This window comes from Hoplias malabaricus, chromosome 16 (assembly GCF_029633855.1).
Source record: "Hoplias malabaricus isolate fHopMal1 chromosome 16, fHopMal1.hap1, whole genome shotgun sequence".
Taxonomy (NCBI): Eukaryota; Metazoa; Chordata; class Actinopteri; order Characiformes; family Erythrinidae; genus Hoplias; species Hoplias malabaricus.
The window spans coordinates 13,077,630-13,105,615 of record NC_089815.1 but is presented as its reverse complement, the minus strand read 5'-3'; the positions used below and the strand labels follow the sequence as shown (position 1 = coordinate 13,105,615).

The 27,986-nt window shown below is 39.0% G+C and overlaps 1 protein-coding gene across 4 annotated transcripts in view; it reads left to right on the top strand.

The window, feature by feature from the left end:
• Positions 1–247: 247 nt before the first annotated feature.
• ptprsa (protein tyrosine phosphatase receptor type Sa) overlaps positions 248–27,986 on the top strand; it is a 403,088-nt gene continuing 375,349 nt past the window's right edge. For all 4 annotated transcript variants that reach the window (XM_066647371.1, XM_066647370.1, XM_066647369.1 and 1 more), the window contains exon 1: positions 248–420. The gene's annotated coding sequence lies outside the window, so the exon portion shown is untranslated. The remainder of the gene's footprint in view (positions 421–27,986) is intronic.

Genomic DNA, 27,986 nt, shown 5'->3' with positions numbered 1-27,986 from the left:
ACAAGGCTGGATTAGTGGGGGGCGTATGCACGAGCATGACATCACCAATATGTGGGAGTGGCCGAGAGAGAAAAAGAGAGAGAGAGAGAGAGAGAGAGAGAGAGACGTGCATGACATCATTCTTACTTTCCCAGCTGTGGTGGTTTTCTCTGGTTTCACTGAGCTTAGGCTGGACGAGAACAGGTCCACTGATACACGCACACACACGCACGCACGCACACACACACACACACACCGCTTGGAGGATTTTAAAACCATTTATTCAGCCTACTTGGATCTGCGGCGGGAAGGCACGAGCGCACGGGATTATGATTTCCTTTCTTTCCGTTTACAGCATAAAGATGTAAGGGTGCTTTCCTGTGTACAGTAACGTGCATGAAGAAAAGCCGAGAGAAGCGCAAAAGCGCGGACCCTGAAAAGGTAAGCGCGAAAACGGGCTAATCAACTGCAGCAAGTGCGCGCGGTGGTGGGTTTTCATATTTAATTGAACTAGGCATTGGCAGTTCGCGCGTTTCACTTGTGTCTCATTCAGGACTTTCCGTGTTTTCTGTATTGTTCGAAGAGTTTCAGGGTAGTGGGTTGTGTGTTTGAAACGTGCATTCAAACAACGCAACATATAATGTGTACTAAGGTGTAGCAGATGATACAGTACTTATTGTGATATGTATAGCGCGTGTTATGTATACTTTTAATATGATGCTCCATATCACACTCTAATTCTCAATTAGAGTGTTAAAATTTTCAGTGCAGTGTTTAGTCCTCAGTTGGCATTGATGCACTGTGGTGACTATATTGCAATGTGATGGACAGAACTTACAGAAAATTTTACCACACTATAGAGTGGTTGAGTTGATCATGGCTTTAACGCTGCGCATGTTACGGTGTATAAAACAATGCTTCAGGATATAGTGCCTAATAGGCATGGGGCTAGTATCCCTTTGCAAACTATGAAAATGCAACTGACGAGCGTCGCGTCGTCTTGAAAGTGCAGCATCCCTACACACGCGATATACTCTCCTGAAAATCTCTGCCTCCCTCTATCCCCCATATATATATATATATATATATATATATATATATATATATATATATATGCATTTAAAGAAAAGATAAGGAATCCCTGAAATCATTTGCCGACTCGCTCGCATCTTCCTTTGTTTTGTGTGAGATAGATTGGTTGAAAATAAACCAGTTGCACCGTTTTGCTTGAAGGAGTGGCCGCAGCTTTTATTATTGGGGAAGAAGGGAGGAGGGAGTGGGTGGTTTGCATCACATGCATCACTTACTTTTGCCTCTTAAAATAATTTAATTCAGCAGCCGTGATGCTGGTTGTCTGCGCGCGTGTATAACGATTAAAACACCAAAGGAAGCATTAACCCGCGGTTTTAGAGAGATAGACAGCCGCAGTGGGCATGGAAGTTGTGCTGAAGGATGGAGGTGAAGAATGATGGAGCTCCGCGTACGCGAACGCTCTTCTCTTCACGCGTTATGTTCGGGTCTTGAGAATTATGATGTGTGAAGCACAGCTCCGTTTTTTCTGTGGTGTTATGGGTTGTTGGGGATGAACGCCCCTCATATATATTAAATATCTATCTATCTATCTATCTATCTATCTATCTATCTATCTATAGTTACATACAAATGCACACACGCGCACACCCATAGGCGCCCTCTTGCACACCGTTCATATATTTCTGATCTTTCATTCTATCGCATTTGGACGTGTGTTTGTGTGTGTGTGTGTGTGGGGTGGGGGGTGGTATTCAGTCCCATTCCCACTGGTGTATAAGAGCATGATATACATGATGTACCTAGATATCTGCCTTTACAAATATTTTTGGAAGAATGAAGTCACTAAAATTCAGGTATTTTAATATGACGCAACTGTTGCAACAAGTTAGTTTGTGAAATTCCTCCCCTCCTTATTATTCCATGATCTGTTTTGAGTGGTATTATTAAAAACTGGAACATGTGTAGGAACTGCAGCAGCTCAGCCACGACTTGGCACAGAGTAGGGTTGCCAAGTGCTGGTGCACAGAGTAAGTAAAAGAGAACTCTGGTATTAACATCAGCACATAAACTGTGCACCAGGTTCATGGCATGTGCTTCCATGGCCGAGCACCTGCATGCAAGCCTTACATCACCAAACACATTGCCAATCATCAGACGTAGTAGGGTAAAGCACACTGCCACTGGACTCTGGAGTAGTGGAAATGGGTTGTGTGGAGTGATGAATCACACTTCTCTATATGAAAGTCCAATAGACAAGTCTAAGCTTGGTAAATGGCAAGGGATTGTTGCCTGCTTGACTGCATTGTGCCAACTACAAAGTAGGTGGAGGAAGAATAAATCCATGGGGTTATTTTTCAGGGGGTGGCCTATAGGCACCTTAGTTTTAGTGGAGGCAAAATGTAATACTTCATGATATCAAGATATTTTATACAATTGTATGCTTCCACTTTTGTGGAAAGAGTTGGGGATGGCCTGATGCTGTTCAAGGAATTTCCAGGCATATTTGGGTGAGTGTGGTGTGAAAACTTTAAGGGCCTGCACAGATCTCCGATCTCAACCCCTTTATACTTCTTTGGGATGAATTCAAACAGTAATTATGAGACATGCCCTCTCATCCAAAATCAGTATCTGACCTAGTTTGGCCCAAATGTATTTATGCTCATTCCAAACCTACCTGACCAATGTGATTTTTCCACCACAAAGACACACACTCATGTGAAACAAGACACATTCAGCAGTCATCTCTCTGTGAAATATAATATGTGTGTAAATATTGTAGAGTTCTGAGCAGTTTTGCTGATATTGTGAACTAACCAACGCTGAGCTGAAGCTCTGGCTAACGCGCATGGTGTCATACCAAACACAGCCCCAGAAACACACACAAACAGAGCATGTTCCTGTCTTATTTCCTATTATTCAGCTATTGTTCACAATGAAGAAATTGAAGAACCTACTGTTCCTTGGTTCCAGCTGGGTAAAACAATTTTTGGTTTGCAAACCAGTTTATGTCAGTGGAAACAGGCAGCATGATTCCAAATTTAGTTCACAAACTGAAACATGAAATATGGCTGAACTAGTGCCACCTTAAGCTGTCTCTGTAAAATATGGCTGAACTAACAGTTCCTACACACACATGTGCGTTTCAACATTAGGAGTCAGTCAGTAAGCGAAAATGCCTCTTCTAGGCCGACCCAGTAAGCAGTCCGGCACATAGAACATAGAAAACCATGTACATTAAAATAATTAAAAAGCAGAAAAAAACACTTTAAAAATAAAATAAGGGAATAAAATAGAAATAAGAACATAGAAAATGATAAATATTAAAATAATTAAAAGGCAAAAAAGATAGTTTAAATCAATTTAAAATAATTCAAAAGGCTCAAAAGTAGATAACGTTAACAATTGACCTTGCATGACCTTGCAGTAAACAATAAATTAAATGATCTACTTAAAAGCTAAACAGAAGAGATGGATTTTAGTCTCTCTTTAAATGTGCCTAAATTATTTAGTTCTCTTAGACCTTCAGGAATGTAATTGTAGACTTTGTGGGCATAATAAGGAAACACTGCCTCTGAACTGTAACCTGCAACTGATATACTACTGATCTAAAAATTAATGATGATAAGTTGGCTGAACGTGAGTTGAGCAAAATTACTTGCTTTGTGCAAGAAGCATCATCTAGTGAGAATTATGTGTCAGTACTGGCTTCCTATTGTAAACAAGTTTTTTTTTTACCTCAGAGGTGCACTATATGAAGGTGAAAACAAGATGGCATTCAGAATTTGTGCTCACATTGGTTATATACTGCGCTTCTGCGTATCAATAGGCCAAAGAGGCCTGGCACGTCCAGTGTTAAGACATAAACAAATGGATTAAGTGAGGTAGGAGCACAGGAAAATGAGTTGGTGTGTGCTTGTGTTTGTGTGAGAGAGAACAAGGAGCGGAAGGAGGGGTAAAAGATTTTCATTTATTTAATGAAAGATTTAATGAAAAATTCTGAATAAATAACATGTAATCTTCTGAACTCAACAATAGCAATGCTTTTTTAAAAGCCTTATTACGTCATTAGGCTAAGAGTGAACGACAGGATGAAGCTGTGATTAAATTTTGTGGCCAGGAAAATGTGGCCAATATTTAACATGCTAAAAATTTGTAGATTAATCATGTACATTAACACATTATGTTAAATAGTATTATGATTCTTTCCTGTTATGTTTAAAAAGGTGCCATGTCCTTGATCTGTAACCCTTTTACAAGTGATATACACCATTTTTGTGCAGACAATCTATATGCTGCTTGTTGATTGGAATGTTCCTCACTAAGACTGTACATTAGAGATTATAGGTAAACTAAACCCAGGTGATCAATTACCACAACAAATATTCTGAGTAGTAGGCTGAGGCTTGTGATTGTTTAGGTAGCATAAAAGCCCTCAGCACTGCATAATCAATGCCACTGCAGTTAAACATCAACAAGCATGGTTCATTAACTCTGAAATCTAACTAAAAGTTCTCTTTTGAATGAAATGACATCATTGATGCTAAAACTGAATTAACCTGATGTTTAATTAACTGTAATAGTACCATAATCTTTTTGTATAAATAAAATAAGGCTGGGCTTCTGGAACTTCTAGAAAACTAAAGTTACAATGTGCATGCACATATCTGAAGTCACTTACAGTTTTATGCATGTTCCACATATAGGCTAATGCAGTACTGGGTGTCTTGCTCAAGGAGTGTCATAGCGAGGGTTTCCAGTCTAATCTCAGAATTAAAACCAAGCCTGCTGTGGGGAAGGCTGTGGTATTACCCACCACACTATACTAACCTATATTATTGAATTGTTAAAAAATATATTTTACTTACTCTAATACTTTTGAACATGTTAACACAATAATATTTAAAGTAGGTACATAGGTGAATAGTGACAATAGAGGCCCACGTGTTACCCAGGCGTGGCCCAGGTGCCACGCATTATCATCTTCTAAATCATGCACATAGTCTTACCAGCTTGAGCATGCCTTGTAAAAGTAAAGCTTGGTACCAATTCATTTTTGAATTCAAAATTTTGGTTTTATCGTCTTTGATTCTGGGATATTGTGTCTTTTGCATGTTTATTTGGGAGATTCAACAGATTAAATAAAATTTTCTTTCATTGCAAATAATACACAGAGATATAATAAGAATAGTACATCCTAGACTGATTCATTTCACATAAATCAATCTGTATAGTGCTTTTTCAGTTGCAATGGAGCAGGCACACCTAAGCCTAATGTCCCTGTGACCAGTGCCAGGTGTCAAATAGCTGGGCATAAAGCCCCTGGAACTGGGCTGTGGAGCTGTGGAACTCTTTACTCTGATAAAGCTTTGGAATGAGTTGAAATGGTCGTCCAACATCAGTACTTGTCCTCACTTATGTTCTAAAGTCCTAAAACTGTACCTTGGATATGGAGAAATACAGGGGTTGGACAATTAAACTGAAACACCTGTCATTTTAGTGTGGGAGGTTTCATGGTTGAATTGGACCAGCCTGGTGGCCAATCTTCATTAATTGCACAATGCACCAGTAAGAGCAGAGTGTGAAGGTTCAATTAGCAGGGTAAGAGCACAGTTTTGCTCAAAATATTGCAATGCACACCACATTATGGGTGACAAACCAGAGTTCAAAAGAAGACAAATTGTTGGTGCACATCTTGCTGGCGCATCTGTGACCAAGACAGCAAGTCTTTGTGATGTATCAAGAGCCACAGTATACAGGGTAATGTCAGCATACCACCAAGAAGGACGAAAAACATCCAACAGGATTAACTGTGGACGCAAGAGGAAGCTGTCTGAAAGGGATGGTCGGGTGCTAACCCGGATTGTATCCAAAAAACATAAAACCACGGCTGCCCAAATCACGGCAGAATTAAATGTGCACCTCAACTCTCCTATTTCCACCAAAACTGTCCGTCTGGAGCTCCACAGGGTCAATATATACGGCCAGGCTGCTATAGCCAAACCTTAGGTCACTCATGCCAATGCCAAATGTCGGTTTCAATGGTGTAAGGAAATCTTGGGCTGTGGACAATGTGAAACATGTATTGTTCTCTGATGAGTCCACCTTTACGGTTTTCCCCACATCCGTGAGAGTTACGGAGTGGAGAAGCCCCAAAGAAGAATACCACCCAGACTGTTGCATGCCCAGAGTGAAGCATGGGGGTGGATCAGAGATGGTTTGGGCTGCCATATCATGGCATTCCCTTGGCCCAATATTTGTGCTAGATGGGTGCGTAACTGCCAAGGACTACCGAACCATTCTGGAGGACCATGTGCATCCAATGGTTCAAACATTGTATCCTGAAGGTGGTGCCGTGTATCAGGATGACAATGCACCAATACATACAGCAAGACTGCAGAAAGATTGGTTTGATGAACATGAAAGTGAAGTTGAACATCTCCCATGGCCTGCACAGTCACCAGATCTAAATATTATTAAGCCACTTTGGGGTGTTTTGGAGGAGCAAGTCAGGAAACGTTTTCCTCCATCAGCATCACGTAGTGATCTGGCCACTATACTGCAAGAAGAATGGTTTAAAATCCCTCTGACCACTGTGCAGGACTTATATATGTCATTCCCAAGACGAATTGATGCTGTATTGGCCGCAAAAGGAGGCCCTACACCATACTAATAAATTACTGTGGTCTAAAACCAGGTGTTTCAGTTTCATTGTCCAACCCCTGTATATTACTGTTGATTTCTTGAAAACCAGAAATCAAGTCTTCTGAAAAGAATTACATATAATAACAAAACAACTATAACATATTTAGCTTTGGGGTATTTGTGTAATATTTTTTTTTCAATGTACTCTAATAAAAATAAAGGTGCTACAAAGGGTTCTTTGAGAGATGACATAGAGGAAGCACTTTTGGTTACATAAGGAACCATGTTTGTTTAAAGGATGTGTGTATATGAAAAAATCTTTTAAAGGTTTAAAAATTCATGATTTGATCTTGAGATTCTTTTAAACATTTATGTATTACACTTAAATGTATTAGCAAAAATATAGTTTTTATGGAATCAAAACGGGTACCACGAAAGTGAATATTTGTGAGTTCTTTTTTTCATGAGGCTGAACAATCAATAACTTAATGTTTTTTAACTTGAAATTTAACAAATTTTGAATCTCTGCACACACGTTTAGCAAGAAAGGTCCGAGAACTATAACAGAGATCTTCTACAAATATAGTAGTATAACATATTTTTGTGCCATATAGAACATTTTAAAAGCTTAACCATCACTGTTGTACAAAAGAATCATAACACCATGAAAAGAAATTGCATTGAAAACATTCTGTAGAGAACCACCTCTTTTATTAAAGTACCCTATATATGAACTTGAAAGCTTTCAGTCACATTCTGTCTCCTCATTTTTGTACACTTGACCAGACATGTGTACCACATGCTGAAGTGTCCAGAGGCAAGAGGCGCTGAGCTTAGCATCACTTTTATACTCTTGTGGTGTCCCTCTGAGTTTCTTTGTACTCCTCTAGGTGGCCAGCCCTAAACACAATTAGTCTGTATGTAGGGAACAAACCATGGTCATGCTGAAAGGAGTGAGCATTTTCATTAGCTGCTTTAGAGTTTTGTGTCCATTTATTCACAGTCTTTAAGGATGACCAAAAATGATATAGTATACCCAATGTATACCAACCTAATGTAGGCTTTGCAATGTGAGCTATACAAAACTGTGATCCTACAAATGAATGGGGTATAGATCCAATGATTTGGAAGCCAGATCATCAAGATCCAAAGGTGATTGCATCTTAAGTCCTTGCATCCTTGTGAGTGATTTCCCCTTTGTAAATGAATGGAAATGAATTAATTGCAAAGTTTTCCTTTACTTATAACATATGCTATCTCCATGGTAACATTTACATATATATAATCATCATTCGCATACCAGTACTATTTTTACCAGTCCAGTGAAACTCTATATGACACTATGTTTTCAATGGCAGCATTTAAACACCATATTATCAAACTTGTAAAATGAACTCCAGCAACACAAACATCACATTCTTCAGTCATTTGCTATCTTACAATCTATGCAAAATATAACTATTATTAAACTGGGCTTTACACATCATGGTATGCTGTCAGATATTGTAAATGTGAGGTCATGTTTTTCCCTTTCTATACACAAATACTGTTTGAAGACCTAATTAATTGCTGTGGAGTAGCTGCACATGAGCCTAAGAGTTGGCTAGAGGGCTAAATCCCTCCTGCATCCCACCCCTCCAGGACTTGGCTGTGGAGCAGTGCAAGCATATTCTATACATGCTCCACTGAACACTTCTAATATGAGTTGGAGTGTTATTTGTGACCTAATTGGCCAACACTGTCTTCAGTCAGGCTCTTATGGCTGAGGAATAAAAACCTACACTTCATTATACAGTGTAAAGTATTCATAGAAAAGCAGAAGCTGTTCCTGCAGCACTAGCAGGACAAACTCTATTAATACCCTAGATTTAAGAAAAAACAAGCTTTTCATCTTAGGGAAATGTATTCATCCAGTCAATAAGGGCTGCGGTGGGGGTGAGGAGTGCAAAAGGAAGATGCAATTATCTCAGGGAGATGTTCCATATGATCTCAACAGATTGCCTTAATTGATGCTAGTGACATTTGTCAGTGAGTAGCAGTCCCTTCTGTATGAGTACGAAGAATGAATGAGCTCCATGTTTTTTAGGAGTTACACCATTGTATCAGGAAAGATATTTTCATCAGCCTTTGATGAAGCCTTTTAAAGCTTGAATACTTTATTGTGTTATATCTCCATTGATCAGTAGAACATTCCTTGTTACAAAAGATATTTTTCATGAAATTTAGCAAAGGGAGAAACATAATTTGTGACTGTCAAAGTTGAAGAAAGGCTAGGAAAATGGATGTTAGAAGACCAATATTTGAACAGAAAGAAGCGTGAAGAGATCACCACTGCAACATGTTCTCACTCTGTGAACTGGTGATTCATTGTAAAGGTCAATGAAGCAGGTCAGAATGAGAGAGAGAGCAAGAGAGAGATACAAACAAAGACAGAGTGGAAAAGAAAAAGTCAAAGACCAATAAGAACAGAGAAAGAATAAAACAAACAGAAGAAAGTGGAAAAAGAAAGAGATGACAAAGTGTGTAAGTGTGTGTATGTGTGTGAGAGAAAGAGAGAGAGAGATCTGTACAGTGATGGAAAGACAGAAATGCAGATTTGAAGGAACAGAGGAGCAGAGGAATAGAGGAACAGTATGCCAAAAATAATATAAATTAAAGGAGGGAGCGAGCAGTGGTGAATGAGGAAAGTAAGAACAAAAACAGAACAAGAAAAAAAAGAGACCAAAGGGGAGAGAGAGAGAGATACTGCAATGGACAAGGAGATAAAAAGAAAGAAAAGGAGATGAAGAAACAGAAAGGAGCAGAGGAACAGAAGGAAGGGCAAAAAGAGTAAAAATTAAAGGAGGGTGTGAGCAATAGTGAAATGGGAGAGAAGGAGTGAAGTAAGGGCAAATACAGAACATGAAAATGAACCGGAATATAGAGAGAGAGTCTCATTATGCTCTGCAAAATGTAAATAAAAACAATGCAATGATTGGAAACGCGGGGCGGACTGACGGAGGCGGACTCTCATGCTAAAACACAGTAACTTTATTAACAAAATATAACGAAACTAAGACAGACAAAACGAGGGAAAGCAGAAACAGATAGACTTGGGGTTAAATGACAATGAAGAAACAAAACAAAGACAGGGGAAATGAAGCGAGGAACAGACAGACTGAAGGTAGCAAACGAATTGAAGACAGACAGACATGGAAACCATGAAGCTTAACAGTATAAATGACCGACAAACAGGAAGTGACACAAGGGAACTTAAATACATGACACAGACAAGACATACCTGGAACAGATAACGAGGAGGACGGATTACCAACAAGACTGACGAGGACGAGGGCGGAGACACGAACAATAACAAACAGAGCCATGTGCTAAGAGATCACATGGCGGAGAAAACAGACGACAGGACAAGGGCGTGACAAATATGCAGATAATTAAAAATAATATATACATATTAATTATACAATTTAAATAATACACAAAATATATAAATTCACATAAAGTAGTGCAAAAAAATATTATATTATATATAATAATATAATAATATTATTTTGATTGATTTAGAATATGATACCCTCAACATATTTAAAAAAATTGCATGGCATGTTTAAACCCTAAAAAATCTTAACAAATGCAATAGGGTCCTATACATTGCACACATAAACCCTGTATAGAGAAAGATTGGCACAAAACAATTTCAGGGAAAAAGGCATAGCAAAAACATAGAAAGAGAAAGGGAGAGAGACAGGGAAAAGGGCTACAGAGTTTGAGAGAGAGAGAAATAGAAGAAGACAGATTAAGAGAAAGGGTTGACAGAGAATGAAAAGAGAACCAGAATAGAATGAAGGATTGAGAGGAACAGAGAAAGAGAGAGAATGTGAGAGAGAGACGCAGGAAGCCTGCATGTGGCCTTGGCTTGAATTTACCCTGTGGGGAAAACCTTCTTCAGCTTTTCAAATACAATTATGATATCACATCCTGATATTTGAATCAATGTGTTTATGAATAATCTATTAACCTGCTATGGCTCCCTTGATGTGCATGTCTCAAAACTGATCTACTTTATTCAATAAAATTTTAGGTACTGAGTGCTTTATACAACTGGAGTTTTCACAGATTAACTTTATAGAAATTCAGGTTCTAGCCCCAAGTGAGCAAGACAAGACAACTGTGGCAGTGTAATTCTGTCCCATAAAAAGACGAAGAAACCTTGCAAGGAACAAAGGCTCAACAAGGGACACTGGTCAGCACCAGAGCATATAAGTAAAACAATAAGAGCAGTTGGGGCAGCACGGTGATGCAACAGATAGTGTCACAGTTACATAGTTCCAGGAACCTTGAGGTTGTGGGTTCAAGTCCCACTCTGTGTGTTCTGCCCCTGTCCACGTGGGTTTCCTCCCATGGTCCAAAAACACACTAGGGTAGGTGGATTGGCGACTCAGAAGTGTCCATGTGTGTGAGTGAATGTGTGAGTGTGTTGTCCTGTGAAGGACTGGTGCACCCTTCAGGGTATGTTCCTACCTTTTGCTCAATGATTCCAGGTAGGCCCTGGACCCACTGCGACCCTGAACTGGATAAGCGGTTATAGACAATGAATGAATAAGAGCAGTATGAATAGAGAAATTTAGCATTACAATGAGTGTACAAATGTGGAAATACTATAAAAAGGAATAACCCTGTCAGTGACTCAAAAGTGTCTGTGTATGTTGCCCTGGGGCCCCTCCAGGGTGTATTCCCGCCCAATGATTCCAGGTAGGCTCTGGACCCACCACGACCCTGAACTGGATAAGCGGTTACAGACAATGAATAAATGAATGAACCCTGTCAGTGTGAAAATAAGAAGTAAGTCTGTGAAAAAACATGTGACATGTGGATGGATTAAGAACGTATATTGTGAGGCAGGTGACCAGTGAGGAGTTCTAGTTAGGAAAAAGGAAATGGGTTCCGAGTGCCTTTAGATATTGCTAAAATATTTCAGGACAAGCAGAAATATAGTCTTGAAAATGTAGATTCTAAGCATGCTATTCATGCTACATTTGTGTGGACACATGCACTTTCAATTGTTGGTTTGTATCTGCTTTATACTGTAACATCTACTTTTCTAGGATTTACTGGGATTTAAAATGTCATGGCATTCAGTCACATGAACTGAAAATGTGTAAGGACAAGTTCTTTCCTTTACCCTCCAAACTTAAGGGTAGGTTGCACTTCTGTGGATCCACACACATTGATTCTAGGATATCTGGAGAAAGCTGAGCCACCCAGTTAATCTACCCAATTTTGTGGAGCATTCAAATCTAATTTGTGAGCCTGGAATTGAGGATTAGACTACTGGACTACAACACCACTGCAACACCCATATTTATTTTTTGTTTTAACACATTTTGTTTTAAAGGTAAAACATAACAAAATGTTTAGAACAATTTCAGCTCTCTGTGTAATTAAGCCCCATTTACCCTTTGGCAAATAAAATTTGAATCTAAAGATGAAAATATGATTTTTAGAAGTTCTTTATCTTGAGTTTATGTCTTGAGAAAATAAACCTTACACACCTTTACTAACCTTTACATTTCCACTGGTCAGTTACTGAGAGGTAGATAATATGTAAGTTGTGTATTCCAGTCTCTAGTCATAGTCTCAAAACTGAGAAATATTTGTCACAGACGATCTCACAAAAAGATATTTGTGAATAGAAAAGGCAGATACTAGTGAATATCAAAATGTTAGAGCCAGTCTAAATCATGCAGGTAATTCATAGACCCTGGCTGGTTAAGGACAGAATGTGATGTTTTTAACACATTTTTAAGAATATTCAGCAGTCTGCATTGGACAGTGCTCACAGATGATGTATGAATAAATAATTTAGCAGGAAACTAACAAAAGCAATAGCAATGTGGAAAACTTTAGTTCCATTCAAAATTCTTAAGTGTCAAATATGAGGAAAGGGTCTGTCCGCATTCACACATAAATTAATTAATTAAATTGTTTTACAGCAAATTTTAGGCAAGTCAAAAATAAATATGGAAGATTAATAGAATAGCAAGAGAATAAGAAAACTTAACATACTGTCTGGCATTTGTCTCTATTCTGTGGTTCAGTATGGGGATTAGAATGGCTGAGGGAAAACCTACAGCATGGGAGGGGTGGGGGTGGAAGTAGGATCTGAAGGGGGTGAGGGAGAAGGTGACAGTGGTGTTAAAGAAAGAGTCTGGCCCTAGGAGCCACATCTACTGTTATTGATCTCAGAGGGTTTGTATCTGTGGAATTGTAGTTCATTGAAACATGAGCTTCAGGCCTGGCCCTTTTCTCCCAGTAATTTTTTTTCCCTGACAAGTCTGGTTAAGAATCATAGCATACAGGTTGAGTGAAAGCCCTACATTTTCTTGAACTGTTGTCAACATATATTTTTCCTTTATCTCTGCAGTTTGATCTTCAGGATTATTGTTCCATAGATTTTGTTAGTAATTTAGTTATATAATAGCTATGTGTTTAAAGGCCATTGTACCTGAAATAAAAGGAAAAATGGACTCATACTCATAAATGGACACATTCACTCACTCATGATTAAGAAAGATGGCATAATTTATTTGGGTTATTTGTTGTCCCCAATAAGGCTCGAAGCTTGTTGTTAACTATCATATGCCTCATCCAATTTAATCTTATAGAAGCTACTCAGTTGTGTTGATTTAATCTATGACAGTGGTTTCCATGACAGGAAATGAAAGTGTAGCGGAAGACAGCAGGAAGTACATTATCCGTGCAGTTTAACATTTCCATATAACATATCCAAACCATTATCCCCTTTTCCAATAATATTGATAAAATAATAGGGTAATGCCTAATTTAAATTCTTTCTGGAGCTGCTGCACACCATACTTTGACTCTTATTATCTCAATTTTTAATTGTCTACTTCTCTTTTGTCATTAAGAACCTTTTCCTCTATTAATCTCAACCTGTTTTTTTTCTCCTTTATTTCAGTACACTGGCTTAAAGAGCACACCAGTGTAACTAATAGCAGAAGATAAAGCCTATCTAGTGGACTCTATTTTCTAAGAGCTGGCCAATTTGAGTTTTTTTTTACTTTCTTTTTTTTTCTTGCTGTTCACCACAGCTCGCTGAATTTGTCCACTGGTATTGATTATAGGATTTTAGTAATTGTTTTTGCATGGGCCTGATTAAGCAACTTGGGTTTTCCTTATTGCCCGGTTCAATAAAGGCCATAGCTACTGGGACCAAAGGAAGAGAAAAACAACCTCATTTGACATCACAACCCTCAGTCCATTTACTGCTTTTGTTGAGGTGCAGCTTTTTTATCAGCAACAAGGCAATGAGCCCTATTAGTGGTAAATTGTATTATGCATGAATGAGTTTAAAAAGGTTGCCTTCATATTTGAAAGCAAAACGGAGTGTATGCGTGTGCTGTGTTTGCCTTGAGTGGTGAGGGAGCATTTGATGTAAAATGCAGGGAATTTGTCAGGCTGTTGTCTCCATGCATTGTTTTCATGCTTTAGTCATTCAGAGGAAATTCTCAAGTGTGGTGGTTTTCAGTCAACAGGTGTACAATTAGAGCCTGTTGTTAAGTAGAAATATTAATGAGGCCTGGAATCAATGAGAAGCACACCAGTATTTGACACTGTGACAGATTTTACACAGTTTCAAAAAAACTGTTATTGCTATGAGTGCACCTAAATATATAAATATATAAACCAAAGGTATATATATATGTCTGCCTATAATAGAATCTGTAAAATCTCCATTGACTGAAATTAAAACATTTCAGAAAAGGGTCCTGGGTTCTTGCTTCCTAGTGCTTTTACCTCCACCTTGAATAAATAATCAAAACATTCACCATGGCAACATATATATGGCTGCATGCCATTATCAGAAAAAGCTGCAGAACTATAAATATTTTTAATAAAATTATGCAAATTTTCAGCAGTAATCACAGTGTTAGCTTGTTCCACAATTTATCTTAGTGGTTACTTAGATGAAAATGTTGGCTCATGTAGGCTACTTACCTAACTAGCTGATAATCATAAAAACTAAATGAAAAAAAATACATAATAATAATAATAATAATATTAATAATAATAATATAAAAACCTTAAAAAGTTCACTATTTTGGGAAAAGTGACACAAGCTTCACAAATTTTAACCAGTATCTCTAGACATCTAGTCCTTGTTTAACAACCCCAGTAAACAATTAGTCGTTGATTCAACATTGAAATAACGTAATGACTGCCGTCTAATCAACGTTCTCTTAAGGTTGAAAAATAAATTTGAAAAGATGTCCAAACCCAGACATTGAAAAGATGACCATTAGATGTATTTTGGACGTCCATTGATGTTATTAATTGGTCCCAAAATAAATTAATTGTATAAAACGCGTTTTGAACATCCACTGACGTTATCGATTGGTCACCACTTAACTAACTTATTAAGATGGATTTTGGACGTCCATTGACGTTTCAAATATGTCCTTGATGGACAGACTACTTTTAGACCTATTTTGAACGTCCAGGGACGTTCCTTGTTTACTGGGATGTCTTGTTCAATTTTTCAGTTTTTTTTCTCAAATGGTGCAACAATAAAATTTAATATGAGAATTAAATTAAAATAGGAAGTTGATTTAGGGAGCCACCCTGGGATGGAGGATGCTGGAGGTAGGAGCAAATTGCATTCCTGTTCATTTATTTACTTGAAATTCATCAAACAAACCTAAACTCTATTCCCAAAAGTCTCTCTTCTTCCCTCTCCTCAGCTCTCTCCAGCCCTTTATACACATTAGTGCACCTTTGCCAGGTGTTTCTCTTTGGGATCACACCAATAGATATTTAGTGCCAGATAGATTGAGGAGAGTCATGTGGCCTATTCTCAGGCTGGACAATGACTTTATTTCACAAAGTGAAATTTGATTTCCAGACTTTGAATTTCGTTCTAGTTATAAGTCATTAGGGGAGGATTTATGTGCACTGTAATTGGGTTCTATAAAGATTTTCTTTTGCAGAGAATTACAGAATATAAATTAATTTATATTCTGTAGCCATTTTATCCTGTTCAGGGTTGCCAGTGAGTCCAGGGCTAAGCTGGAATCACTAGTCACAAGGCAGGAACACACTCTGGATAGGGCACCACCAGTCCATCACAGGGCATCACACACTCACACATTAATAGATTCAGTCTTTGGACTGTGGAAGGAAACCCAAGCACCAGAAAGAAACAAACACAGACACAGGGAGGACACACCAAACTCCAGACCGTGACTCAAGGCATGATTTAAACACACAGCTCCAGGCCCCTGGAGCTCTGTGACCGTGACATTATATTTGTGTCATCATGCTGCCCAAGAGGAAATTAATTATAGAAATTTTAAAATATTTTTTAAATGAACCCATTTATACGCTGTATCAGGTCTCCAAAATGATAGTGACCATGTTCAAACCAGCTTTTTTCTTACACTTCTCCTACATTTACATGCATTGTCTACAGTGCTGAGCCCAAAGTAGCAACAATAGAGGCTCTATTCTCCGTATTATAGGTCAGTGAAGCATCACGGAGAATTGAAGCTGTAATTTTAAGTTGAAAATAAAATATAATGTTCCTTTAATGCTTAACTAAATAACAGGACATTTGACTTTTTTCTTGGTGTCAGATTGCAGCAAACACTTCAAATAAAGTACTACTCAACCTTCATCTTAAGGGTCGTTTTTGATCTTCTCTGTGAACATTGATGGGAAATGCTTCGCTGCCACTCTCAAATGACTGTTCAATGTTTTCCACTTGTCCTCTCCACTTCCTTTCCAGAATCTTCTTCAGTCCATTTACCCAGCAGTACTACAACATTGTATTACTTAAGTTGTTAATGTTTGTTATTTGTTGAGTGACTGGCTTTATGCCAAGCAGCTTAAATATGGCTATATTTTAATATATAAAAAAATAATGGGTGAGAAAAAGATGACTAGAAGAGACAAAAAGATTGAGGAAGACGGCTGGAGAAATTATATACATAAAATATAATGCATTTATGCCATTGCTTTGTCAGGCAAAGAGGAAGTGACAAAGCCTCCTGTCATTTATTACCTACTCTCAAACAACTGCTGGTAGGATGCTCTCCATCAAAAATAGCAGATGTGGAGCCTGTTTAATTCATGACCTGGAACCAGTGAAAAAATATATAGAAGATTATATTTGAGATATTAAAGTTGAAAAAAAAAAATACAACATGCATGGTAAAAAAACTTTTTTCAAAAAATACAATTTGAAAAATTAAATGAAAACCAAGAATATGTGATATCTGTGATTATCTAAAAAGTTCTTTGATGCTTTTTAACTGATAAATCTACAAAGAAAAGATGACATCAGGCAGGAATATACCCATCTACACAGGGGTGGACTACAACAAAAGATTTGCCCTGGCCTTTTGGACCACATGCGATAACGCACAACTTTTCCGTTTTTTTAGGCTCTTGAAAATGTCTATAAACTGTGCAACTCTTTAAAACCATGTACATTAAGCCATGCAATGAGTTAACGGGAATCAGTGAGAGTGGAACACTGTAAAAATGGGTGGCACGGTGGCACAGTAGGTAGTGTCGCAGCCACACAGCTCCAGGGACCTGGAGGTTGTGGGTTCGATTCCCACTCCGGGTGACTGTCTGTGAGGAGTTGGTGTGTTCTCCCCATGTCCGTGTGGGTTTCCTCCGGGTGTTCCAGTTTCCTCCAACAGTCCAAAAACACACATTGGTAGGTGAGTTTATTTAAATATATTATTTATTTAATAAAAATAAATATTTAAAATATTTTGTCGCTCTTAATACACGTCATAACTTCCAACGTGCGACACCCACCAGTGTGCGGTTTCTTGAACTTTTTGACAGCTGACTGCACGGCGCCAGTAAAATAATGACGGCATGCAGAGAGAGGACAGCATTTTTGTTTGCTGCCAGTGGATAATTTAAGTTCGCTGTTTATTTTCCCCCATTACTACAAGGCCTTAAATAGACGTTGAGTTTACTTAACTATCAACACGTCTTTTTTTCGGAGTTAAAAATGTTTTGTTGCATGCAGAAATGTTATTTCATTTTTCTGCAGTTGTTCATTAATTTCATAAATGTAACACAGTATAGTTTGTTTATACATAGCACAAAGGAAAAAAAAAACCTGTTATATGCAGTGTTATTTCATGTAAAATTTCAAAAGGATTTTGTGGCTCCCCGTGTTTTCTTTGATGTGTGAAACGGGTCCAAATGGCTCTTTGAGTGGTAAAGATTGCCAACCCCTGGGCTAAGGGAATGCCATGATATGGCAGCTCAAACCATCACTGATCCACCCCCATGCTTCACTCTGGGCATGCAACAGTCTGGGTAGTATTCTTCTTTGGGGCTTCTCCACACTGTAACTCTCCCGGATGTGGGGAAAACAGTAAAGGTGGACTCATCAGAGAACAATGCATGTTTCACATTGTCCACAGCCCAAGATTTGCACTCCTTGCACCATTGAAACTGACGTTTGGCATTGGCATGAGTGACCAAAGGTTTGGCTATAGCAGCCGGGCCTTGTATATTGACCCTGTGGAGCTCCCGACGGACAGTTCTGGTGGCAACAGGAGAGTTGAGGTGCACATTTAATTTTGCCGTGATTTGGGCAGCCGTGGTTTTGGGCAGCCATTTTCGGATACAATCCAGGTTAGCACCTGAACATCCCTTTCAGACAGCTTCCTCTTGCGCGAACAGTTAATCCTGTTGGATGTGTTTCGTCCTTCTTGGTGGTATGCTGACATTACCCTGGATAACGTGGCTCTTGATACATCACAAAGACTTGCTGTCTTGGTCCCAGATGCACCAGCAAGACGTGCACCAACAATTTGTCCTCTTTTGAACTCTGGAATGTCACTCATAATGTTGTGTGCATTGCAATAATTTGAGCAAAACTGTGCTCTTACCCTGCTAATTGAACCTTCACACTCTGCTCTTACTGGTGCAATGTGCAATTAATGAAGATAATCCAATTTAGCCATGAAACCTCCCATATATATATATATATATATATATATATATATATATATATATATATATATATATATATATACACATAATAATACCTCATTAACATTTTTTGTATGAACGCTATCAAATCATCACAGAAATGTTCTAACATCTAGTGTATAGCCATTTCAGAACAGTAAAACTACCTAACCATTTTCATGAAATGAAGATGAAATATTAGATTTATCTACTATCATGTGGCCATATAGTGATGTGTTTGTGTGTGCAAGCAAAACCTTCAATGTATAAGTTATTAATATGTCAACCGCTGATATACCATGTAGTTAATTGTCCTGATTTACTGAGTGTTTCTCCTTCACGCTCTCTTCTGCTGCTCAACCTCATCATCATTTTATCCTCCTTTCTGGAGAGCCATTATCAACATAAGAGGGGCTTCTGAATATACATGAGAACTTGTTGAATATGCAGGAATGCCAGGGAAAAAATGCAGATTGTGTTTGCAGGGTGGCATGCAGAGATGTTCTTGCCACTTCAGGCAAGTGTTTTTTCTGTGCTGTAAAGAGGTGGTAAAACTTTTGCAAATTTGAGATGAGATGACTGCATGATTTGTAAGAAAATTTGTAAGAAAATTTGGGCAGGTAGCCAAAACCATGGATTATATCTATTTATTATGGGGTTGTTTCCCAGACAGATATTAAGCCTACTCTCTTTAAAATAGAGGTGCTACAAATTGTTGTTTAAGAAAGACCTTACAGGGGTTTTAAAAACTTCACTTATTGTAAAGGTTGTTTACCAATATAAAGGTTATTACCAAAAAGGACTCTTTATGGAACCAAAAGCCATTTTTCTATGTCATCACCCAAAGAACCTTATGTAGCAACTTTATTTGCTACATTTACTAGAGTGTAGTCCTGGACTATATCCTATATCCAATGGAAGATCACACTCTAAAATGCTGTGCAGTCCAGGACTAGGCTTAATTCTTGTCTGGGAAACCACCCCTATATGTGCAAAATTTGTTAGACACCTTAATCATTGAATTCAACTTAAAGGTGCACCTGTTACTGAAACAGGACTTCAATCACAGTTTGAAAAAGCTCCCAATAGAAGTATATGACATTGAATAGCAAGTGAGACAAAGAAGAAAAAGAGGAAAACTGACCCTCTTGACAGAAAAAAATTAGATTTTCCAAGTAAGAGGTAAAATAGTTTGGTGCAATATCCTCGATGCCAAAACCACACAACAAGCGATCCAACCACCAGGATGGTGTGATCAACTCTGTCAAAAGCTGCACTTAGGTCTAAAAGAATTAAAGCAACACACTTTTCTGAATCAATGGCTTGGATATTATGTCTTGGAAAGTTATTGGGGAATGATGGATCTGGGCCAGGCTTTTTAAAAAGAGGCTGAACAACTGCATGTTTAAAGCAATATATTTACATATCAACAAAGTGCGCAGGAATTCATCATTGTTGGCTGATTTACCTTTACTTTTGCTCACTGCAACAAATTACTGAATGGAACATAAAGGTACAATTAATACTTTTTAAGAATTACTCATATATCCTCTGTCTGTTCATACTGTTCTCTCTCATAATTTGTATTTTTATAATTTTCCATAATTTTTTATGGACATCAGTCCAGTGCAGATCAGTTCAATCAAATCCAGTTATCAATTCAATCCACATTGCCTCACTCTAGCTAACACAGATGCAATTCATGTTCTGCTAACACAGATGAAATTAATTTTTTTAAACAAATATTACTGATACTTTAAATTGTTCAACAGTAATTCAGGAAAACTGGAAACAATATTCGAAATACAATAGGTTATGCTAAAATATAAACCACTGCATCTGGCATCATTTTGCAACTCCTAATACTCAAAACAATGATTCAATTGAATTCAGTTATTAAATGCCCTTCTTGGGCATTGATTTTCTATACCTCTCAAATTCTGCCACCTCCTCTCCATTGAAGGTGCTGAGAGCAGGCAGGTCAGTGCTGAAGCGCCCTTTAGCTGGGGTGAAACATGTAAACACCTTCACATTCAGGGCTCGTTAAGAAATATTCGGGGCTTTAGTCAAGAGCAACAGGTGGAAACCCACACGGACACTGGAGAACACACCAAACTTCTCACAAATGTATCCCAGGACCATGAAGCTGTTTGGCACGCTACCTGTATATCAAATCAAATCAAATCAAATTTATTTATATAGCGCTTTTCACAACTGATGTTGTCACAAAGCAGCTTCACAGAATTCCAGTAAGACAAGATTTGACATGAAATGTAAAGACAAATGTAAAACCCTCAAGTGAGCAAGCCAGGGGCGACAGTGGCAAGGAAAAACTCCCCCAGCTGAGGAAGAAACCTTGGGAGGAACCAAGGCTCACAAGGGGTGACCCATCCTCCTCTGGTCAATCTACTGGTGATGATAGTTAGTAGTCCATGAGAACTTCAGTGTAGGGACAGCTTCAAGGCACTTGGTGGTTGCTGGAGCGTGGGCAGCTGGTCTGAAGCGTGGAGGAGGATCTCGACAGTCATCCATCAGTGTCCAGACAGACAGGTGGGCAGTCGTTTACTCGGAAAGATGTAAAGGGATGGAATTAGTTTTGAACTGTTTTGTGTTTGTAAAGTAGAAAATATGAAAATTTCCAGAGTGTGGCTAATGACTCCGGCAGATCTGACTATGACAGCATTAACTAAAAGGAGAGAACCAGGAGGACACACAGACACGGGAGCATCCTGAAACACTGGCATCCCTCCGCTCCACCGTCAACAAACCTGAGTGATCGCGAGAAGCGGCGGGACGACAGCACCAGCATCTCAGTTTACTATAATTCCCTGTGTCCATGGACCCCCCGGATCTGCCGCCTTTATCTATGGGGGAGCATTAGCTATCAAATGATAAACTAAACAAATGAGTTTTTAGCCTACATTTGAAGATTGCGACTGTGTGTGAGTCCCGAACATTTTCTGGAAGATCATTCCAGAGTTGGGGGGCTTTATAAGAAAAGGCTCTTCCCCCAGCTGAGGCCTTCTGAATTCTGGGAACATTTAAAAATCCAGTATTCTGTGATCTGAGTGAACGTGGGGGCTCATAATAGGAAATTGTATCTTGAAGATATTCAGGAGCAAGCCCATGTAGAGCTTTATATGTTAATAACAAAATTTTGTAGTCAATGCGGAATTTAACAGGCAGCCAATGAAGTGATGATAAAACTGGGCTGATATGTTCAAATTTTCTAGTTTTAGTGAGGACCCTAGCTGCAGCATTTTGAACTAGTTGAAGTTTTCTTAAATTGCTGCTGGTGCATCCTGACAGTAGTGCGTTACAGTAGTCAAGCCTTGAAGTAATAAAGGCATGTACTAATGTTTCTGCGTCCTGAAGGGATAAGGCATTTCTAATCTTAGCAATATTGCGAAGATGTAAAAAAGCTGTCCTAGTGATACTACCTATGTGTTGATCAAATGATAAATCCGGGTCAATTATGACACCAAGATTTTTTGCTGCTGAACCAGGTTTAACTGGAAAGTTAGCTAGATTTAAAATTAAGTCTGATAATTTATTTCTTGTCACTTTTGGACCCAAAAGCAGGACCTCTGTTTTGTTGCTGTTTAGAAGGAGGAAATTACGCAACATCCAGCCTTGAAGTTGTTGTATATGTTGTATATGAAGTTGTTTGTGACGCTATATGTAGAACCACATGCTGTCTAATCTATTAAACAGCACTGAAATATCACATGATGATAAAATGGCAGTTCTAAAGTTTAGTCAGAGAACGGTCTTGAAACACGTCCATGCTGCTATGTCTACCCTTCATAACAATGTAGGGAAAAGGCAGCAAGTGAACAAGGCAGTATTTTGGGTTTGATATGTGACAAGACCAACAGACACCTTACCCCAGCTGCCTCAGCCCAGCCGCAGGGCATACTCCACTGACCAACACAAATTCCACCACATGTCAAGTCCAAACACACACATGAACAGAAATAAACAATAATATCCCCATCCAGACAGCATAACAATACAATACATAACCTCCAAAATAACCCTAAAACTGCGAACAGAGCCCACCTCCAACTATTTATCTCTGTAGGCCGCAGACAAGCAAGTTAGAGGGACCTACAAGCCAGAGACCTGTAAGTAGGCAGATACCAGCAAGTGGGAGGTTATGGTTAGGGATTGTGTTAGGTTGTACCTCCCACTTAGAGCTATACCTCTAACTCGCAGGTACCTCTGGTCTGCAGAGATACCTTTCTCCAACAGAGGGAAGCTGTGTTGTGTTCTGAGAGCTACCCTGTGAGCACCTTGGCCCTCCCCAGACCCAGCAATGTTACAATATACACAGATCAACCATAATATTACAACCAACTCTTTGTTTATACACTAACAGTCCATTCTCTCAACTCCACTTACCACACAAAAGCACTTTGTAGTTCTACAATTCCAAACTGTAGTCCAAATGTTGCCCTGCATACATTGTTTGCCCCCTTTCACCATGTGCTTCAATGGTCAGGACCCCTAGAGGACCAACATAGAGCAGGTATGATTTTCATCGCCGCAGTGATTGATGTGGTGGAACTGTGTTTTGCTTTTACAAGTGTATCAGATTTTTAACAGTACAAGTGGATCTGTTTTTAAATAGTAGATGTAATGTCAGAGACAGTAGCTCATCTGTTGCTGTACAGGTTGTGTTGGTCGTCCTCCAGTACTTCATTAGTGGTCACTGGATGCTGCACACAGGACACTGTTGGATATTTGTGATTGGTGGACTATTTTAAGTCCAGTAGTGACACTGAGAGGTTAAATAATGTCAGCAGCCCTGCTATGTCTGATCCCCTGATATCAGCACAACACACACTAACACACCACGACCACACCAATCACTGCAGTGCTGAGAATGATAAACCATAAAAATCATACCTGCTCGAGGGTGTTCCTCTGGGTGTCCTGACCATTGAAGAACAGACTGAAAGGGGCAAACAAATTATGCAAAGCAACATATGGACTACAATTTGTAAATGTAGAACTACAAAGTGCTGAGTGGAGCTGAGAGAATGGACAGTGAGTGTAAAAAAAAAAGAGGTGGTCAAAATGTTATGGTTGACTGGTGTATTTACTATACTTACCTTTTAGTAAAGGGTGTTTTAACATTATTATTGTATCCCATCACTGGTCATTTTGCCGCTTAACTTTTTAACTCTTAACTCTTGCCCCTTTACATACATCCATTACTTTGCATGTTTAATGAGTGCTCATAAAGAGATACTTCTGTATTGGGGTCACGGTAAATCAGAAATGGCTGTTAGCATGTGTTATCTGCATATATTCAGATGCCAATGTTCCCAGCAATTGTTGGACAGAATAATGGATGAGATGTTGTGATACTGTTTTATATGTGGTGCTCTCAGTTCTGACTCCCTACTCACTGCATCCCTGTTCTTTGTGACAAATTTGCCCTAATTTATGACTGTGTATAAAAGCTCGGCGGTGATTCATTTTGAGCGTTCACTCTCTGATGTGTTGCACCCAATCAAACCCTCACCCATATATCAAACCTACTTCAGCAGCTCTCAGCTCCGTTTAGGGCTTCCTTCCACCATTACAGGCAAGAGGATCTCCTTGGAACATTTTTAGTGTTCTTGAGTATGGCTGCTACTGAAAGTTTTAGAGAATGTATTTATATTTTACAAGATTTATTTTTACAAATCAAAAAATTTCATGATATCCATTGGAACAGCATATTTGGTTTCAGCAATTGAGTAGGATGGGCCTCCCTCCCTATCCTTACTTAGCACAATACTAGCCAATGCAGCCTTTTGTTACCGCTTCTAAAAGTGTAGAGTAGTCTGGTGACATTTCATTAGTGGGAGTTTAGAATTTGTTGCTTCAGTTTTATTGGGGAATGCTAGTCTTTATTGTCCCAGCCCTCGCTGTGCTGTCTCTTTGTGAAAAAGGGAGACTTATAACTAATGTGTGGATTTGGCAACGACACACACAAAAGCCCTAAATAACACATTGGTTCAAAACATGAGAATATATTAATATTAAATGATAAAAAACATAAGTATAAAGCATACAAAACATGTTAAGTATTAAGGGTATTATTGTGGCACAACAGATTTACAGTTTTACTGATCAAATCATCCATCCATTATCTGTAACCGCTTATCCAATTTAGGGTCGCGGGGGGTCCAGAGCCTACCTGGAATCATTGGGCGCAAGGCGGGAATACACCCTGGAGGGGACGCCAGTCCTTCACAGGGCAACACAGACACACACACATTCACTCACACACTCACACCTATGGGCACTTTTGAGTCGCCAATCCACCTGCAACGTGTGTTTTTGGACTGTGGGAGGAAACCGGAGCACCCGGAGGAAACCCACGCGGACACAGGGAGAACACACCAACTCCTCACAGACAGTCACCCGGAGCGGGAATCGAACCCACAACCTCCAGGCCCCTGGAGCTGTGTGACTGTGACACTACCTGCTGCGCCACCGTGCCGCCCCTGATCAAATCAAATCAAATTTATTTATATAGCGCTTTTCACAACTGATGTTGTCACAAAGCAGCTTCACAGAATTCCAGTAAGACAAAGATTTGACATGAAATGTAAAAACAAATGTAAAACCCTCAAGTGAGCAAGCCAGGGGCTTGTGTAATTTACCTTGGGAGGAACCAAGGCTCACAAGGGGTGACCCATCCTCCTCTGGTCAATCTACTGGTGATAATAGTTAGTAGTCCGTGAGAACTTCAGTGTAGGGACAGCTTCAAGGCACTTGGTGGTTGCTGGAGCGTGGGCAGCTGGTCTGAAGCGTGGAGGAGGATCTCGACAGTCATCCATCAGTGTCCAGACAGACAGGTGGGCAGATGTTTACTCGGAAAGATGTAAAGGGATGGAATTAATTTTGAACTGTTTTGTGTTTGTAAAGTAGAAAATATGAAAATTTCCAGAGTGTGGCTAATGACTCTGGCAGATCTGACTATGACAGCTTTAACTAAAAGGAGAGAACCAGGAGGACACACAGACACGGGAGCATCCTGAAACACTGGCATCCCTCCGCTCCACCGTCAACAAACCTGAGTGATCGCGAGAAGCGGCGGGACGACAGCACCAGCGTCTCAGTTTACTATAATTCCCTGTGTCCATGGACCCCCCGAATCTGCCGCCTTTATCTATGGGGGAGCATTAGCTACCAAAAGATAAACTAAACAAATGAATTTTTAGCCTAGATTTGAAGATTGCGACTGTGTCTGAGTCCCGAACATTTTCTGGAAGATCATTCCAGAGTTTGGGGGCTTTATAAGAAAAGGCTCTTTCCCCAGCTGAGGCCTTCTGAATTCTGGGAACAATTAAAAATCCAGTATTCTGTGATCTGAGTGAACATGGAGGCTCATAATAAGAAATTGTATCTTGAAGATATTCAGGAGCAAGCCCATGTAGAGCTTTATATGTTAATAACAAAATTTTGTAGTCAATGCGGAATTTAACAGGCAGCCAATGAAGGGATGATAAAACTGGGCTGATATGTTCAAATTTTCTAGTTTTAGTGAGAACCCTAGCTGCAGCATTTTGAACTAGTTGAAGTTTTCTTAAATTACTGCTGGTGCATCCTGACAGTATTGCATTACAGTAGTCAAGCCTTGAAGTAATAAAGGCATGTACTAATGTTTCTGCGTCCTGAAGGGATAAGGCATGTCTAATCTTAGCAATATTGCAAAGATGTAAAAAAGCTGTCCTAGTGATACTACCTATGTGTTGATCAAATGATAAATCCGGGTCAATTATGACACCAAGACTTTTTGCTGCTGAACCAGGTTTAACTGGAAAGATCAGTGAGATTTAAAATTAAATCTGATAATTTATTTCTTGCCACTTTTGGACCCAAAAGCAGGACCTCTGTTTTGTTGCTGTTTAGAAGAAGGAAGTTATGCAACATCCAGCCTTTCACGTCTTTTACACAGTCCTCTATTTTCTTTAATCTGTGTTTGTCATCGGGCTTGGCTGAAATATACAATTGTGTGTCGTCTGTTGTCATAATTTGAATTTAGATTGTTTACTTTTACGAATTGATAACGTTCCGTTAAGTAAGATTTGAACCATAATAGGGCTGTCCCTGTGATTCCAACCATGTTTTCTAACCTTTCTATGAGAATATTGTGGTCTATTGTATCGAAGGCTGCGCTTAGGTCAAGAAGCACCAACAGGGATACGTTGCCTTGATCAGAGGCAAGAAGAAGATCATTTGTTATCTTGACTAGAGCTGTCTCTGTACTATGATGTTGCCTGAATCCAGATTGGAATTTTTAATATATATGATTCTTATGTAGATATGAACTAAGTTGTTGGGCCACAGCTCTTTCTAAGATCTTGGACAGAAATGGCAAATTAGAAATAGGCCTGTAATCAGACAGTGTACTAGCATCAAGATTTGGTTTCTTGATCATAGGTTTAATAACTGCTAGTTTAAAAGCTTTGGGTACATGGCCCAGACTAAGGGATGAGTTTACTATAGTTAAAAGAGGATCAATAATAGCTGGTAGTACTTCTTTGAGCAACTTTGTGGGAATTGCATCAAGTGTGCAAGTTGTACAGTTTGCGGAGGTGATAATCTTCTCTAGTTCTAACTGTGGGAGTGGGTAAAAGGTTTCAAGTCTTTCTTTTACAGTTACATTATGTTTTATATCATTCACATCGGGTGGCAGCCAGGATGGATTTGATCCTGTGGCTTGAGTTTGTTGTCTAATATTCTCAATTTTATTATTAAAAAAGTCCATAAAATCTTTACTGGTGAGAGTTGCTGGAATAAGTTGTTCAGAACCTGCTTGATTTTTTGTAATTCTAGAAAACACACTTAACAGTGCTCTCGGATTATTTTTATTATTGGAGATCCATTGGGTCTGATGGAGTTGGAACTGGGGTCGAGAGTTCTGGTAGGTTTTCTATAAATTGTAGGGCGGTAGATGGTTTTATTATACGCTTTGTAGAATAGCGAGGGTTCTTACATATATTATGGCTAAAACGTAGCTCATATGAAATTAAGTAATGATCGGAGATTGCTGAGGATTGCGGTAAGATATTAATTTTGTCAATGTTAAGACCTAGTGTCAGAACTAAGTCTAAAGTGTGGCTGCAGTAGTGTGTAGTCCCTGTTACATTTTGAGTAATACCAATAGAGTCTAATATTGAGGTAAATGCCTTTTTTAGTGGGTCACTTTCCTTCTCAAAATGGATATTGAAATCTCTTACAATTATAACTTTATGATTGCACACCGCTAGGTTTGTAGCAAAATCGCTGAATTCTTTCAGAAATTC